The 15,589-nt window shown below is 42.1% G+C and overlaps 1 protein-coding gene across 5 annotated transcripts in view; it reads right to left on the bottom strand.

Annotated features, from left to right (window-relative positions):
• The window catches only part of BMPR1B (bone morphogenetic protein receptor type 1B), a 381,540-nt gene extending 377,111 nt beyond the window's left edge, over positions 1 to 4,429 (bottom strand). For 4 of the 5 annotated variants that reach the window (XR_006280595.1, XM_043512644.1, XM_038400136.2 and 1 more), the window contains exon 1: positions 3,760 to 4,429. The gene's annotated coding sequence lies outside the window, so the exon portion shown is untranslated. Of the gene's footprint in view, positions 1 to 3,087; positions 3,335 to 3,759 lie in introns of those variants that run through there. The other variant, XM_038400139.2, reaches the window with a different exon arrangement.
• Between the last annotated feature and the right edge of the window lie 11,160 nt (positions 4,430 to 15,589).

The following is a 15,589-nucleotide window of genomic DNA, read 5'->3' as shown; positions in this document are numbered from 1 at the left end:
AAACAAATCCAAAAACAAACAGGCTAGAAAGCTCTGGCTTTGTGAACTCTTCTTGGTGAATCTGTCACTTAATGTTACCACCAAGTAACATTTCTCTTGCAACAAAATTTCAAGACCCGAGGACTCAATCAGGAAAAATAATGAGCATTCTGGCCTTCACCCAGCAAAGGACTTAAGCACATGCTGAACTTTAACCCACTAACTCCAACTGAATGACTCACACGCTTGAAGTTCAGCATGTTGTTCAGTGCTTTGCTGGCTCCGAGCGACAGCCTCAACACACTACAGGATGGAGCCACAGTTCATAGCTGTTCCACACAAAGCAATCGTCTTAGTGGGGATCTGCATTTGGCAGAAGTACCTACAAAAATCAGACTTGGAAACCCTGATTCTCCTCTCCCATAGGTGAGAATCAGGAGTAGCTCACCTGAAGTCAATGGAGTTACAAAGACATGGGAAGAAGGTCAAGCCCCACAATTTATTATTCTGTATTCCTTCTTTTAAAATAATTGCAAGGTCTTTTTAATAACAACATTTAAATATGGTGACCCATATAACTTAACTACACTGCGTAATCTAACACTGAATATACTGCATTCTAACGATTTAAAAAAAAAAAAGCGCTCTGGATGAAACTCACTCCTGTGCAGAGGGACTATGCACCAGGATTGAAGTAGAACACAAGTGCTGCAGAGACCTCTTGCTGGCCCTCTGCATGGCGTGAATTTTGCCTTTTATTAGCAATAATGTAATCAGCAATAAGTCAAATTTGAAAGTATAACACCTCTGTGCATTCTTTGGACTTTTCCACAAGCCATCTCTAGTTTAGAGTCATTTTAATTTTTGAATATACATATATTCAATATTTTGAATATATATATATGTGTGTGTGTGTGTGTGTGTGAATACCCAGCATTATTTTCTGACAAATAATCATATTGAACAACGTATATATATATATATAAAGTTGTTCAATATGATTATTTGTCAGAAAATAATGCTGGGTATAGCAGGTATGTATTTGTTCTGAATATACAGTTTTAACTGTTTACTTTTTCCCTGTAGCAATTGAAATCCTCTCATCGGGCCCTTCAGTCAGCTAGCAATGAGTTGGGTAAGTGCTGTTTTCAAAACAGAACTTCAGAAAATTGAGCACTATAAGTCAGTATTTTATGTGGAGCAAAACTTATTTATAAACAACGAGGGAAGCATTCTTGAGAGTGTGAGAGAGAAAGAATTACTTTTTTTCCATAAATTCACAGCATTCTCCATTATCTTCCACAATAAAACAAGTTTTATCTTGACAGACATTTTGATTTAAAAGCACATTTCAGTGTCATTAAAAATGCACCAACAGCTTTTGACACAAGAGTAATGAGATCATATCAAACTGTAACATGTGACCAAAAGGAAAGGATCCAGTGGCTTACTAAACAGCCTCTGAAATCAGACAAACAACATGCTGTCAAATTTTCTTGCGCTAAGTTAAATTTAAAAGTTAAAAAAAAAAGAGCCGTACTTGCATGATTATAAAATGTTTGAAATCATGATAAAGTAAACGTATTGTGTAATTTTAAATATGCTTTACATGCACAATGTCACTACAATAATGGCAAACTTACAGAATAGAAGGCAATTGTTTTGCATGATTTTACAATGACTTACCAAATGACATTAAAGCACTTGAAGCCAAAACGCCATATTCTCAACAAACATCTCTACAGCAAATGTTTCTAAAGGGATTAGAAGAACTCTATCATGTACAATAGCAAATCTTTGAATATTCTTTTTATAGTTAGAACACAGTTATATGACCACTAAAAATGTTAAAGGAGTCTTTACACCTATACTTTGGCTTATGGTTACTCAAAGGTCACTAGATGAGACTTCCACCGCTTTTTCCAACCAATGAAGAGGATTAAAAATTTCACCAATGTAGTTGCAAAATTAGGAAATTGGATATATATTTGGTGAGTATAGATGTAGGAATCTCATTAATATCCAGCTGCTGATTTAAGATTTCAGTGGTATTTCCATATAAATTGCCTAAATTAACTTCAGCTTTTTTTTTAGCCAATATCCTGTCCTTTAACAGCCACCTTTGCATTGTTGAGTCCAATTACCTCTCTTCAGCCGATTCTTCTTTGCTAACATTACATATGTTTTTGCAATTGTAGTATGTTTATTTTTAGGTGTTTTTGGATAGTTGAAAGACTTTTCTCTCTGTCTTCCTTCACAGGCACCTTTGAGTGCACAGTGAGTCATTCATTCTCCACCTTAATAATAATGTCCCACCAAGAGTAGTTCAGCTCATGGTGTTAAAGGGGAAGCTCTCCCTGCGAAATCCCTAGGAGCTGCCAAAAATCATTAGCACTGGTCTGATTTAGTTAGATAGGCAGCTCAAGGCAGGCTGGAAAACACAGACTATGCTCCTGTAAAAAGAAAAGGAGGACTTGTGGCACCTTAGAGACTAACAAATTTATTAGAGCATAAGCTTTCGTGAGCTACAGCTCACTTCATCGAAATGCATCCGATGAAGTGAGCTGTAGCTCACGAAAGCTTATGCTCTAATAAATTTGTTAGTCTCTAAGGTGCCACAAGTCCTCCTTTACTTTTTGCGAATACAGACTAACACGGCTGCTACTCTGAAACCTGTGCTCCTGTACTAATTGAAAACACGGTACCAAGTTCTTCTGATCAAAACAGGTAGGGGGCGGGCTGGAATAAGACGCACAGGTGCAGTTAATTTCCGCAGTCTTTAAGGTCCATTCTGTGGCATGGTTAAAGTGCAATCATGAAGCTATCAATACAATCAACTTAATAGTGATATGATAAAAAGATTAGAGTGGCGGGGGGGGGGGGGGAGCGGCATAACAACCTATCTGCGCCCCTTGCCAACTCAGCCCCTTGGCAGAGGATGCCAAGTACCAAATAATAACCTAGGAGCTGATTTGATCTCAGGAGCACGGAGATATCAACCGAACCCCCTTTACACTTTTGCCCGCAACATTTCCACATGCAAGCCACACTTAGCAGCTACTTAAACACCTCCCAAACCGCCAACGTTTCGCAACCCTGGGTACCTACACGTGGGCTCCTAAATCCGTATGCGGGGGGCCCACGCTAGCAGTGGCCTGGTTTGCAGCGCTGGCGAGCACCGTCAGCTCGCCGGGCAACGAAAGTGGGGCGGCCCAGCAGCACCTGGGAGAAGCAGGGCGCTTCTCCCTGGGGTGCCAGCAGGAGCCTAGGATGAAGCACTTAGGCTGGAAAACTTAGTTCAGAGTCGGAAACACGCCCCCCCCTCCTCCATTGAAAAGCCCGGACACAGGCAATCACAAGGGCGGGGGGGGGGGGCTCTTCACATGCCCCCCCCCCGTCTCAGTCACCTGGTCCCGCTGCTGCAGCCGCTCACTCGCTCGCTGCCTCCCCCCAGCCCCAGCCCCAGCCCCGACCGCCAGGAGCCGCCGCTGCCTTGCGCGAGCGGCAGGGCGCCTCCGCCTCCGCCACGGTCCCGGCTGCAGCATCCCAGCGCCGCTTCGCCTCGGGGCGCTGGTCAGGGCACAGGTACCGCGCGCAACCCCCCCCCGCCGGCTCGGGAGCAAGCGGCCGGCGCCTTCCCCCGCCTGTGGCTTGCCACCTCCCGAGCGCAGGGGGCGGCTTTTGCATTTGCCCCCCCGCCGGCCCCAGAACGCGCCCCGCGGGGAGCCAGGGCAGCGCTGCCCCCGCGGCGGCGGCACCACCAGCGCGGGGCTCCCTTACCGGCTGCCAGGCCGCCCCCCGCCTCTGCCGCTGGGTCCGCGGGCCCGAGAGCAGACGCCGCTCACGGCCGCTGCTGCGCCTCCGCGCCACAAAGTTGGGTCAGCCGCTGGTTGGCGGCGGCGGCGTTTCTCCCCGCCAGGTTCTCTCAGGCGCTGCCGGGTTCCTGTTTCTTTTCTTTTTTTTTTTTTTTTTCTCCCCCGCTTGCCCTCTCCAGCTCCCACTAGTGATTGCACAGCCCGAGCGCCGACGCTTTAGCAAAGCGGGACCAGGCGTCCACCCTGTCAGCCGCCAGCGCGGAGCTTCTGGCCCGGGAGAGGGCTGCCGCCAAGCCCCCCGCTCGGCCGGGGGTCCCCGCCGCCCCGCTCCCTGGCGGCGGTGCTGCTGCTGCCGCTGCCCGAGGGGAGGGTCAGCGATGGATGGCTGCACCCATGAGCCTTCTACTCTCTCTCCCTAGCTGAGGGGTTTGGAAAGTCCCTTTCCTGCAGTAAAAACTACTGTAGCAGCAGGGCGGCCGTGTCAGGCTGTAGCCACAAAAACCAGGAGTCCGGCGGCACCTTAAAGACTAACAGAGTGATTTGGGCATAAGCTTTCCTGGGTGTAAAAAAAAAAAAAAAAAAAAAAAAAAAACCCAAGCACTGTCACTGGAGCACTGACGACCCACCCTGCCACGCACTGGTAAAAAATCGCTAGCCCAATAACACACCCCCGCATCCCACAGCTTATTCCCAAACAGCAGCAAATCCCGCTGACAAAGCGATTTGAGAGAAGTGGAGCAATTTACAGCCTGGATCAGAGGAGCAACCAAACTGTTTATGATAAAATGGACAACATAGGGTTAATTGGGTAAAAACAAATAATGTTTGTTGAATTATTAATGAATTTTCCGCAAATCATAACCTATTCTGCCTCCTACCTGCTGTGTTCCCTTACTAGCACTTGTAGCCTGGTAGCACACAGAGGCCAGAACCCCAGTTTCAGGGCTGCACAGAAGTTTTGGGAGGTCTGAGGCAAAAGCTGACACTTAGACCCCCTCCCCTCGACCCTTCCAAAAAAATTACTTAGGAGATAAAAGAATTTAAGAAAAGGGGAAGGGATGGGTAGTAGGAGAGGGCCCCAGCCTGTGGGGTTCTGCTGTCAGTGTGGGGATTGGGGGAACTGTTCCCAGACCTACTTCTCCCTGATCCCCGACTCCTCTTTTACCTACAGGCTCTTGGCCAAGTGGGTTGCCTTGGGTTCACCACAACAATGCCAGTGACAGCAACAGTGGGATCTGGGCCTGGTGAAGCAGGGTGTATGCCGAAAACTGAGTGGCATTTTGACTCCATGTGCCAGGTCACAATACCAATCACTAAAATTTGCCCCCCTCCTTCATTTTGAGGGCCCTCTCAAACAGGAGTTTGGAGCAAACTGACCCCTTTCTCCCCGCACTAGACAGCCCTGCCCATCATGTCTGTACAGACAAAAAAATGGTCCCTGCCCCCAAGAGTTTACAATCTAAGTAATCTTTTATTACCCTTATAGAAAATAACTTATACTGTTAACAATTCTATTTATCATGTCAAAAGCTAGTAACTAAACATGCCAAGAGTCTTATACCACACCCTGAAATTAGTCTTTGACTAACCACAAGGGAGAGAATTCCAAAAGCAAGAACTGAGATGGTCTGACATACAGAGAGGAATTAATCATAATAATAATAGAAAATCATTTCCTTTTAAAAATCACATGTGCAGTTGTATTTCCCTTCTTCCTCCCCAGCCTCATTGGAATTAATTTATTTTTCATCTGGCAAAAACGTATCATTTATGGGAGAGGTGGGGAACAGACCACCTCACGATTTTGGAAATTCGTATACAGGAATGGGCAAACCAGTTACAAAAACAAGACGACCCTCCTCCACTTGACCCCTCACCCATTTCTAGGACTGAACCTTTCTTTACATTCCTGGTATGTTGGGCTAAACCTTGTTTGTTTTCTCCTTTTCATGCATCTTTTCATTTCTGGGCCCTGGCTGGAACTAGCGCCGGCAGTCCTGAAATACCATGAGAAAGGCTTATTATTGGCTGTGGTAAGAAGCAAAAATACTGGCAATCTTGCAAGAAAGCCTTCTCATGCTCCACTTTTGGGAACTCCATGTTCATGAGTTACCCTCAGACATCTCAAATTCCACATGTTTGCCCACCATAGTTATGGCCCACCATAATACTGGTGGATCCCATATTATGAACCTGCATTTCCCACCTCAGCAGAGGAACTTCAGCTCCATCTCTTCTGGCGTTCTCTTCTGTTTTTCCCTGTGCCAAGATGCTACAGAAAAAGAAACAGAATGGCCAAGAGGAATGGAGAAAATATGCCAGTATGGGAAATGCAAGAGCAAAAAGGCAAGGGAGACCAGGAGAAGGCAGAGAGAGGGGAGATGGGACAGAGGAAAGGGAATAGATGAGAGAAAGAGAGGACAGAGGTGGGATGCATGGTGAGGGGAAAAGATGTAGGAAGAGATGGGAAGGTCAGATAAAGACAAAGGATGAAATAAATGGAAGGGGAGGGTGAATGATGTCCAACATTATGCAGGCCTTTTCCCAAATTGTAGCACAGGGAGAAGGACAGCACCTTCCTCAACATAGGTAATTAAATGTCTGTAGGACAACTGGAACTGATAAGAACAAGGATATTTGCCCTGAAATAGGGATGGATGCAGCCACAAAAGAGCAAGGAACATTTATGATTTTTTTCCCTTGAAAATGCAAGACTAATCTCCATAAGGGAGGAGCCCAAGAGGCTTGCCCTTCCGAGCTGTTATGAGCTAGCAACCACAGAAACTATTAATTACTGAACTGAGCTATAAGAGAGAAGGATGATGGTCTTTCTCTTCTCATTAGCATCTCTGACTAGTCTTTTCTGAGGGGATCACTTCAAACACCAGTCACTATATCAATTTTCATTATAACAACAGTTTTATAAAACACTCAAAATACATAGCTCCTAATAAAGGAGATGTAATATATTTGACAAGACACTGTTTGGGGCTGTCAGCAGCACCTGCAGTAGATAAGTAATTGTCTAAATCTTCTGTCACTGCTAAGGTAAACAGATGAAACCACAAGCGTCCTGGAAAAGTTCAAGCCTTCTGGCGAAGTTTGCAGCATGCTTTCACCTCCCTGACCTCAGAGCGCTGAACACCGCAGTGATCCTCCTTCAGTTCGTTAAGATATTGTGTGCGTCTGCACAGGAGAGTTTCCAGTAATCACATGTGAATAAACATTCGAGGAGACACAAAAATATTCCCTTTCTGTCTGTGCTTACAGAAGACAACATAATCCTCAATCTTCTAGAAGCTAATACTGTGCATCTTTCCAAACCAACACTGTTAGCATTCTGTCATTTGAAGAGCTAAGTGATCCTGAGATTTGTGCATTGCTTTCACTCAAACAACCTGATCAAATCTATTTGTTATTCAATAGCCTGACTTATTTCACAATGACACGTCAGTCTGCAGAGCCAATTTATTAATTTATTCCCAGTTGCTGACTGGAGATGTTACTTTATTCTACTGTACTAAAGTAGTAGACTTATTTTTATGGTCCTTCTATGCAGCAAAATGTACTTTGTCATGAAATCAGATAACATAATTTGCTCTTTCCTAAGTATATAAAATATGCTACAAAACCTGTTACATGGTCATCCTATGGTCCCATAACATGTTTTTAACCCCATTTTAAGATGACAATACCAAATTCTGTTCTCTAAGACATGTATATTATAATGCAGTCCCCCAAAACAGTACCTTTTGCTGTTTAGAGCAGCCCTTAGTTCACAGTGAGTAGAAAATAAAGAAGCTACATCAGCCAGTTAGAAAAAGCTTCTGCTTTTTAAAGTAGGAAAATGACAGTTACCATATGTACTTTGTCAAACAGCATTATTTTATTTAGCAGAGATACTGATCATACACTTACTTAATATATCTTACAATCTCCTCATTAAATCTCTCAATAAAACACGATTAATGTCCAAGATTCTGGGCCAGGTTCAGTCCTGATGTAATCAGGCACAACTCCATGAAGTCAAAGGCTACATTTGGTAGCGTGTGCATTACTTACTACTGAGCACATAATTACATTTTCTGTGCAAACTCTGCAGTGTCAGAATCAAACTCATTGCTGTGGAAGCCATTTTCCCATACTATGCCGTTGAACCATAGAACTGGAAGGGACCTTGAGAGGTCATCTAGTCCAGTTCCCTGCACTTGTGGCAGGACTAATTATCTAGACCATTCCTGACAGGTGCTTGTCCCACCTGCTCTTAAAAATCTCCAGTGATGGAGATTCCACAACCTCCCTCGGCCATGTATTCCAGTGCTTAACCACTCCAATAGGAAGTTTTTCCAAATAGCCAACCTAAACCAACCTTGCTGCAAATTAATCCCATTGCTTCTTGTCCCATCCTCAGAGTTAAGGAAAACATTTTTTCCTTCCTCCTCCTTGTAACAAACTTTTACACATTTGAAAACTGTTATGTTCCCTCTCCGTCTTCTCTTTTCCTGATTAAACAAACCCAATTTTTTCATAGGTCATGTTTTCTAGAACTTTAATCATTTTGGTTGCTCTTCTCTGGACTCTCTCCAATTTGTCCACATGCTTCCTGAAATGTGGTGCCCAGAACTGGATACAATACTCCACTTGAGGCCTAATCAGAGAGAAGTAGAGCAGAAGAATTACTTTTCGTGCCTTGCTTACAACACTCCTGCTAATATATCCCAGAATGATGTTCACTTTTTTTTTGCAACAGCAGCGTTACACTGTTGACTCATATTTAGCTTGTGGTCCACTATGGCCTCCAGATTCCTTTCCACAGTACTCCTTCCTAGGCAGTCATTTCCCATTTTTTAATGTGTGCAACTGATTGTTCCTTCCTAAGTGGAATACTTTGCATTTGTCCTTACTGAATTTCATCCTATTTACTTCAGACCATTTCTCCAGTTTGTCCAGATCATTTTGAATTTGAATCCTATCCTCCAAAGCACTTGCAACCCCTCCCAGCTTGGTATCATCCACAAACTTTACAAGAAAAAAGAAAAGGAGGACTTGTGGCACCTTAGAGACTAACAAATTTATTTGAGCATAAGCTTTCATGAGCTACAGCTCACTTCATCCGATACTCTGTATGCCATTATCTAAATCATTGATGAAGATATTGAACAGAACCAGACCCAGAACTGATCCCTCTGGGATTCCACTCGTTATGCCCCTCCAGCATGACTGTGAACATAAGAAAGGCCATACTGGGTCAGACCAAAGATCCATCCAGCCCAGTATCCTGTCTACCAACAGTGGCCTATGCCAGGTGCCCCAGAGGGAGTAAAGCTAACAGGTAGTGATCTAGTGATCTCTCTCCTGACATCCGTCTCCACTCTCTGACAACAAGAGGCTAGGGACACCATTCCTTACCCATCCTGTCTAATAGCCATTAATGGACTTAACCTCCATGAATTTATCCAGTTCTCTTTTAAACCCTGTTATGGCCCTAGCCTTCACAAGCTCCTCAGGCAAGGAGTTCCGAAGGTTGATGGTGCGCTGAGTGAAGAACTTCCTTTTATTTGTTTTAAACCTGTGACCCATTAAATTCATTTGGTGCCCCTAGTTCTTATATGATGGGAACAATTAAATAACTTTTCCTTACTCACTTTCTCCACATCACTCATGATTTTATATACCTCTGTCATATCCCCCTTAGTCTCCTCTTTTCCAAGCTGAAAAGCCCTAGCCTCTTTAATCTCTCCTCATATGGGACCCGATCCAAACCCCTAATCACTTTAGTTGTCCTTTTTTGAACCTTTTCTAATGCCAGTATATCTTTTATGAGATGAGGGGACCACACCTGTATGCAGTATTCAAGATGTGGGTGTACCATGGATTTATACAAGGGCAATAAGATAGTCTCCATCTTATTCTCTATCCCTTTTTTAATGATTCCTAACATCCCGTTTGCTTTTTTGACTGCCTCTGCACACTGCGTGGACGTCTTCAGAGAACTATCCACGATAACTCCAAGATTTTTCTCCTGATTAGTTGTAGCTAAATTAGCCCCCATCATATTGTATGTATAGTTGGGGTTATTTTTTCCAATGTGCATTACTTTACATTTATCCACATTAAATTTCATTTGCCTTATTGTTGCCCAATCACTTAGTTTTGTGAGATCTTTTTGAAGTTCTTCGCAGTCTGCCTGGGACTTAACTATCTTGAGCAGTTTAGTATCATCTGAAAACTTTGCCACCTCACTGTTTACCCCTTTCTCCAGATCATTTATGAATAGGTTAATAGGATTTGTCCTCGGACTGGCCCTTGGGGAACACCACTAGTTACCCCTCTCCATTCTGAAAATGTACCATTTATTCCTACCCTTTGTTCCATGTCTTTTAACCAGTTCTCAGTCCATGAAAAGATCTTCCCTCTTATCCCATGACAACTTAATTTACGTAAGAGCCTGTCGTGAGGGACTTTGTCAAAGGCTTTCTGAAAATCTAAGTATACTATGTCCACTGGATCCCCCATGTCCACATGTTTGTTGACCCCCTCAAAGAACTCTAATAGATTAGTAAGACATGATCTCCCTTTACAGAAACCATGTTGACTTTTGTGCAATAATTTATGTTCTTCTATGTGTCTGACAATTTTATTCTTTACTATTGTTTCAACTAATTTGCCTGGTACTGACGTTAGAGTTACCGGTGTGTAATTGCCAGTCATTGGGTATAGTAGCTGATTTAAAGGACAGGTTACAAACCATAGTTAATATGATAATCACTGATAACTACTTTCTGGGAATGGTTTTCCAACCAGTTTTGCACCCACCTTATTTTAGCTCCATCTAGGTTGCATTTCCCTAGTTTATTTATGAGGAGGTTATGCTAGACAGTATCAAAAGCTTTACTAAAATCAAGATATACCACATCAGCCACTTCTCCCCTATCCAGAAGGCTTGTTACCCTGTCAAAGAAAGCTATCCGGTTGGTTTGACATAGCATGGATTTGTTAAAAACAAGTTGACTGTTACTTATACTACAATGCATGTGTACGTGCATGTGTCTAAGCATATATGTTATTATATATTTATTTTATACAGTATTATATACATTGAAATACTAATAATGCATCTTGATAAGGGGAGAGGAAGAAGAAGAGAGGGAATTCTACACTTTGACCATATGAGATAGGATGAGGCTTGTGAGATAAAGCAGGGCCGCCCGGAGGATTCAGGAGGCCTGGGGTCTTCGGGGCACTTCGCTGAAGACATGGAGCAGAAGGACCCCTGCCGCCGAATTGCCCCTGAAGACCTGGAGCGGAAGAAGCGGCAGCGGGTCCTTCACTCTGGGGGTGTTCGGCAGCACTGAAGGACCCCCCCGCCACCAAAGTGCTGCCGAAAACTCTCATGGGGGCCCCTGCAGGGCCCAGGGCCTGGGGCAAATTGCCTCACTCCCCATCCCACCTTCCCGGGCGGCCCTGAGACACAGTCAGATAGAACATAAAAGGCACTGTATTATAACAGAATTATTTAAGTCAGAGGTTCCTAAATTGAGGTCCAGGAACTCACTTTCCTCTTGGGGAGAGCAGCTGGCTGGCTGCCTCAGCTTCTTCCACCAGCAAGAGGAGTCAGAAGGCAGTCATGACATCTTCTGAATGTTTTAATCCACTTGGGGCCTTAGCCTGTAAAGTTCTGGCACATTCAATTCCCACTGATTTCAGTGGAAATTGAAATCACTCTGAACTGGGCCCTATAAATCCTTTATCACATAAGAAAGTTTAATGTGGAGAATAAGGATAATAAAAGGAAATTATGACAGTCTCCAGGATAATAGTAGTAAAAAAAACCCCAACATCCTTGGGTAAAAATAGTTCCTTCAATTGTCTATAACTACAGGCAACATGCCACTGATTTAAGGCCCATCCCACAATTACATATGCATGTGCGTTATCTTGCTGATATGAGCAGCCCATTTGAGTTCAGTGGGTTTACTCACATGAGTACAATTACTTAAATCCCTAAATGCTCAGTGGTTTGGGCTCTTAGAAACTGTGTTTTTTTGTTGTTTTTTACTTTGGGGCATCATTTTATTTCTTTTGCCCTCTGGGCCACTCACTATTTATATCGACTAATCCTTGTTTCAGTTGGAAGAAACAGCTGAGATTGCAAACTTTAACAATTTCATATTCTGACCTCTAATTAGTTTAATGTAATATTATTTATTCAGGAGTGCTGGTTCTTTAGTCAGGTTTCAATATAATCTTAACATAATCCCTATTTTTTTCCTTTCACATTTCATACTTCTCTGAAACATTTTTTAAATATTTTGATCTACTGTGTAAACACTTAATATGTGGCTTGTTTTGTGCTGTCATATTTTCTTTGATTGTTCATTTGCAATTTGACCTGACAGGTGGTATTTTAATTAAAAGTAAGGATATCATTATTATTCTATACATTAATAAATGTGTGTGTTAGATAGTATAATTTACAATATCTAAAATACATTAGTGTTTTTCTTTCTCCTCCTGATCCCTTAATTTAAGATTGGTCTCGATTATTGTATATTGTGTGATTATTGTATATTTCCCACTTACTGTATTACTTTTCTGGGCATCATATATTAAATATTTTTCCTTCTGTTTGAACTGCTCTACTGTTGGACTGTTATTTAACACAAATGGAATTTCTCTCATGTTTAAATCCCTTGATAAGTGGTCTGCTTCCTAAAGAACATTAATTGGCTAAGTTAATACAATAAAAATTACAATTGTTCCTAAATTCACTGTATATTCACTATGGGTGAAATTCAGCCCTGTGCAGAGGGCCAGCCTCAGGCCTACGTATCAACAAGTGCTACTAACGTCTTTAAAATAGGGAGATTGCCTGGTCCCTAAACAGGTGTTCTGAAGATCCTGGAACAAGGACTGCTTGAACAATGCTCTTCTCAGTCCAAGGAAGCAACAGAGGTAGGGAGCACACAGACAAAAGCTGACTTAGGGATCCAGAGAACCTTGTAGACAGGCTGCTTTATCCCTAACAAACAGATAAGACCATTTATCTTCCTTTCATTTTGATTTTCCCTCATTGAAGTAAGCCTGCCTCACTTCAGCAGTGGATTCTGTCTGGAGAAACAGGATGAAAAAAACCTTTGGTTTTTACACTGTGAACGAGCCAGAGCAGAGAAGATACATGTTGGGAAGCTAATGAATGAAAGAGAACAGCAGACTATTTTACCTTGACTGTGTATTTCCTTAATTTTTCAGTGGCTGATACCCGAAGTCTGGGTCACACTCATACACTTTGTTTTTCTTATATCTAGAATGGAATAAGAAAAATGCAAGAATAAGTATAATATAAAGCCATAGTCATTGTCATGAAAGAATCCTTTCATTTGTTCACTGCTGTATGTTACAGGGAAAAAAAAGTAAGCAAAGAGAAAAGGGAAACAAGCCATGCGAAACAAAGAAAAGATGACATGCAAGGGAGAACCACCTGCAAACAGAGCCAAGGAATTGTCATCAAACACAATGGCATCAGCCTATTAGTGCCGCCAGCACTATTTCACCAGATCTCCCCATACACTTTACTGTTCCACAGTTATCTGTCAGTCAAACAATTCTAAAAATAACAGCCAAATGTTGTCATATTTATGAGTTCTTTCCTTCCTTTATAAGCTTCTCTTTCAAGAGCTGCCATGTCACAGAACCACTGGACCATTTTTCTCTTCTGGGAGGTGTAGCCGATTACCAGGGTTGTAACATCATCTATTTTGTGCCCAAAGAAATGCACAGGAGTCTGCCTTCTTATGAATCCAGGAGTAAGTTGTGTCAGGTGAGCACCGACATAAAAAAAATCTCTTTGGAACAATAGAGAATTCCCTACTCTTCAGCAAATTCTTAAGTGTTCTGCTGCCAAATCAGTCCTAGTTTTTAAACTGTTTCAGAAAGTGCGAAAAGAACCCACCGTATCCCCATATCTCCAGCACTTCTCTGTCCTTGTGGCCAAATCATTAAGCACACTCAAGAGCTTCCCCATTGTTTTCTGTGGAATCTGGTGGGTGCTGAGGATTTTTGAAAATTTGACTACTTTATTTGGACCAAATCCTGCCATTATGCTTTCTGTTTCAAACAAACCTAAAACAGGGAAGATGCTCAGATACTATGGTGATGGTTGGCAGTATAAAATCCTAAAACAGACGGACAATAACAGAAATATTAATGATAGACAGCAGTTGTTATTAACATTTGTATGTGTTTGTTTGTTATTTGTATTTCTATAATACCTAGAGGCTCCATTGTGCTGGGTGCTGCAAAAACAAATAGTAAAAGACAGTTCCTGACCCAAAGAGCTTGCAAATATTGCCTCAATCCTGCAAAGATGTACCTAGGTGCTGAACTTCATGCACTGTGGGTAGTGCTATAGACGTTAATGGGATTATTTACAGAGCATAAATTTAAGTACCTATATAAGTCTTTGCAGCACCAGGGATTAAGTGAGTGAGTGAGTGAGTGAGTTGATGTAGTACGATGTCCTCTTCAAGCACATCTTTGTGACTAAAGATTTTTGCACATTTCAAATTTCCTACCCTGGTAAGTAGTATCTATAGAATTACACGAGGTGTGAAAATGCATTGGGATATGCTATCAATAGTGCAATAGCCAGAAACAGTAGGCAGGTTTGTTTTGTTTTTATTGCCAAACTTTGCATTTAGCAACTACAGCATTTCTGTAAGAAATGCATTTTATGTCCAGACTTGGTGTACTTTTTAAAAAAAAAAAAATTATCTGACGTTTCAATCTCATTTTCTTCCCTTACTTTATTTAGCAGCTTAATGGCCCCAGAAAATACATTTTCCCCTCCTGAGTATGTAACAGTGAGGATAGCCAAGAAAGCAACTGAGGATCCATCCTCTTCCATTAGAAACGCTTTCTTATGCAAAGCAATTTCCCTCTTTCTGGTCTAGGTGAGTAGGCTAATGTGTTTTGGCATGAAAATGGCTTTTAGTTGATACAATTGAATTGTGCCATTTAAAAGCAAGTGAAAGCTCTATACCATTTCTTTGTCTAGAAGGCCATCTGTACATCCCTCAAAACAAACAAACATGCTCATTTATTTTCTTTCTGAATCACACTCTGTCTCCTCTCCAGAAAGTAAGCTGTCTCTTCTCCTTTAATCTAAGAAAACATGTATTCCTCCTCCTATTCACCTGTCACATAGGGATTTATAAGATTTAAGGTTTGTCACAATACACTGTAGGCTCTTTCCCTTCAATCTTCCTGTTAAAGCCTATATATTTTCGTAAAATACACATCAGGAACTATGAGCCTGATTCTGTTCCCATTTAAATCAGTTGTATACTGGTTTAGTTCCACTAATTTCAACAGAATCACACCTGATTTACAACAGTATACCTGAGTTTAGAGTCAACCATCTTTATTTCTGACTAACAGTGTGATTTCTTCTCATTCTCTGTGAATTCACTTTATCATCTGGACTTCATCAGGAACAACTATAAATCCCCTGAGGCAGGCTTCCAGTAATTAGTGCTTAGAGGCTTGTTGTTCAAGTCTTTGCCAAGGAAAACAGGATATTTATCACTCTGATAGTAAATACAGTAGTTGTGGGTCCTGCTCACAAAGTTCAGATCTGGAATCTGATCTAATGCTGAATTTCTCCAAAGATGGGGGACTGCTCAATGTTCTTGAGTAGTTCATTCTTTATAGAGACATGAATGAATTGTGCAGTTTGAGAAAGGTAAGATCTAGATCCATGGTTCAGGATATTCAAATCTGGTGCTCTAACCTTT

The sequence above is a fragment of the Dermochelys coriacea genome, chromosome 4 (assembly GCF_009764565.3).
Source record: "Dermochelys coriacea isolate rDerCor1 chromosome 4, rDerCor1.pri.v4, whole genome shotgun sequence".
Classification (NCBI taxonomy): domain Eukaryota; kingdom Metazoa; phylum Chordata; order Testudines; family Dermochelyidae; genus Dermochelys; species Dermochelys coriacea.
Note: the sequence above shows the minus strand (reverse complement) of the source record. Positions and strands in the feature narration are given on the sequence as shown.